This window comes from Mus caroli, chromosome 15, assembly GCF_900094665.2.
Source record: "Mus caroli chromosome 15, CAROLI_EIJ_v1.1, whole genome shotgun sequence".
NCBI classification, from domain to species: Eukaryota; Metazoa; Chordata; class Mammalia; order Rodentia; family Muridae; genus Mus; species Mus caroli.
In genome coordinates, this window is record NC_034584.1 from 96259933 (window position 1) to 96262668 (window position 2736).

At 42.5% G+C, this 2736-nt stretch overlaps 1 protein-coding gene across 1 annotated transcript in view; it reads left to right on the forward strand.

The window, feature by feature from the left end:
* The window catches only part of Sp1 (Sp1 transcription factor), a 29254-nt gene that overhangs the window by 17198 nt on the left and 9320 nt on the right, over positions 1-2736 (forward strand). The window lies entirely within an intron of this gene.

Below are 2736 nucleotides of genomic sequence, written 5' to 3' on the forward strand. Positions count from 1 at the left end.
CTGCCTCCCAAGTGCTGGGACTAGAGGTGTGTTCCACCACTACCAGGGTTGGACATGCTTTTAATACTGGTATGAGCTCAGGAGGAAGAAGCTGGTGAATCACTAAGTTCTAGGCCTCCATATTGAAATCTTGTGTTTCTGTGTTGGTGTGTGTATATAAATGTGTGTGCGTGTTTGTGTGTGTGTGTGTGTGTGAGAGAGAGAGAGAGAGAGAGAGAGAAACATGAAGGGAGGAAGTAAAAAAATTATGAGTACTTGTATGCCTACCTCTCTCTGTGTGTGTGTGTGTGCGTGTGTGTGCGTGTGTGTGCGTGTGTAGAAGCCAGAAGGTGTTGGATACCCAGGACCTGAAGTTACAGACTAAGGACTATGAGGTTGTTAAGAGACCTATTATAAGAACTAGATCCTGGGCTGGAGAGTTGGCTCAGAGGTTAAGAACACTAGTTTCCCTTCCAGAGGTCCTGAGTTCAATTCCCAGCAACCACATGGTGGCCTCATAACCATCTGTAATGGGATCTGGTGCCCTCTTCTGGTGTGTCTTTCTTTCTTTTTTTTTTCTCAAGACAGGGTTTCTCTGTGTAGCCCTGGCTGTCCTGGAACTCACTCTGTAGACCAGGTTGGCCTCGAACTCAGAAAGAAATCTGCCGCCTCTGACTCCCAGGTGCTGGGATTAAAGGCATGCGCCACCACTGCCAGAGAGCTGATCTTAAGTAGATGTAAAATATATTTAAATCTGCATCAAGTGCATGCCTGATGCCTACAGAAATCAGAAGATAGGGTCAAATCCCCTGGAATTAGAGTTACAGACAATTGTGAGCAGTCATTACACTTATCCACTGAGCCATCTTTTCAGGCCCTTTGCCTAGCTTTTTACTCCTTAGAATGCCTAAATGTTTTCTTTTCTGCTTCTCAAAGATCTGTGCTTGCTTTATCATATATTCCATCTTCACATTTGGGTATGGGGGAGGGTTGGAAGAGGAGGTTTTCACTAATTTTTCCATTCTGTCCTCTGATCTCTCAGGCACCCTGTATGTATTCCTGTACTGTATGTCTGTCCCTGCATGCATCACATGCATGAGTATGTGATGATCAGAAATACATGCAAGTAAGGCATGCATAAACATAAGCTAATCTTAAAAATACCTCCATCAGATTGTAGACAAGTCTATAGGTTATTTTCTTGATTAATACTTGATATGGGAGGACCCAGCACAGTGGGAGCTGGGTATGGTGTAAGCAGGATGACGAAGCCTTGGAGATTAAGTCAATCCTGCCTCTTGGTTCTTGCCTCATTCTGCCGTGTCAGGATGGAGTATGGCCTAAGAGTTATAAGATGAAGTGAACCCTTTACTTTCCAAGTTGGTTTTTTTTTTTTTTTAAAGATTTATTTTTATTTTATGTAAATACACTGCAGCTGTCTTCAGACACTCCAGAAGGGGGCGCCAGATGTCGTTACGGATGGTTGTGAGCCACCATGTGGTTGCTGGGATTTGAACNNNGGACCTTCGGAAGAGCAGTCGGGTGCTCTTACCCACTGAGCCATCTCACCAGCCCTTTTTTTTTTTTTTTTTTTTTTTGGTTGTGTTTTTCACAGCAAGATGAGAGATGGGAATCTAGAAGCCTAATTAGAGTTTTTAGAAATATATAGAAACTAGCTTTTTGAATGGTAGAATACTTGTCTACTGTGTGGAGGCCCTCAGATCAGTTCTAGAATGGTGTTTTGTTTTTGCTTTACACAGTTCTTGATGTTCATGTCTTCATCATGCTTTAGTAATTCCCAAGATTTTTTTTTTTCCCTCCCCAGAGAATAAGGTTTTGACTCTTAGTGATCTTGGAAGGTTGTGGCTTTAGCCACACTTCTTTACTTAGAAGAAACTGAAAAGATGTTTAACATCCATAGTTGTTTCAGAAATTGATGCTAGAGGCAATAGTTGGGTTTGGCCAAGACTGTCATTATGCTGTGCCTCTGCTTTTCTAGCTACTTTCATCACAGGAAGGCCAATCTTTAATTTATCTCATTGCTTAACTAGTAGTACCATGTTTTAAGATTAAACTGTTCTAAAACTATTATTAAAAGGGGTGGAGAAAAGATTCCAGAATGATATTGATGTCATTTTGGCTTCGTATTTGGCATGGGTATCACTCTAGCCAAGGTCATCCTGGAACTGCTTATGTAAACTTAAACCTGTAGTCCCTTGGCAGTCTTCCAGGTACTTATTTGGGAGGTTGAGTCAGAAGATTGCTTGAACCTAGGAGTTCAAGGTCATCTTGGGCAAATATAGCATGACCTTATGTCAGATTAAAGTAAGAGAGAGAGACAGGGGGCTGGAGAGATGGCTCAGTGGGTAAGAGCACTATCTGTGTCCTGAGTTAAGTTCCACACGGTGGCTCACAACCTTCTGTAATGGGATCTGATGCCCTCTTCTGGTGTGCCTGAAGAGAGCAGTGTGTACTCAGATACATAAAATAAATCTCAGAGAGAGACAGAGACACACACACACACAGATCTTGAAGAAATGATGTGTTATGGGCTATTGAGATGGCTCAGCAGGTAAAGGCACTTGCTGTCAAGGCTGATAGCCTGAGGTTGGTTCCTAGAACCCATGTGGTAGAAGGAGAGCCGATTGCCAAAAGTTGTCCTTTGATTTAGACAAGCATCCTACACATATCACTCATGGAAGAACTGTAGTTAAAAGTTTGAGCCGGGAAGTTGGTGGCGCACGTTTTTTTTTTTTT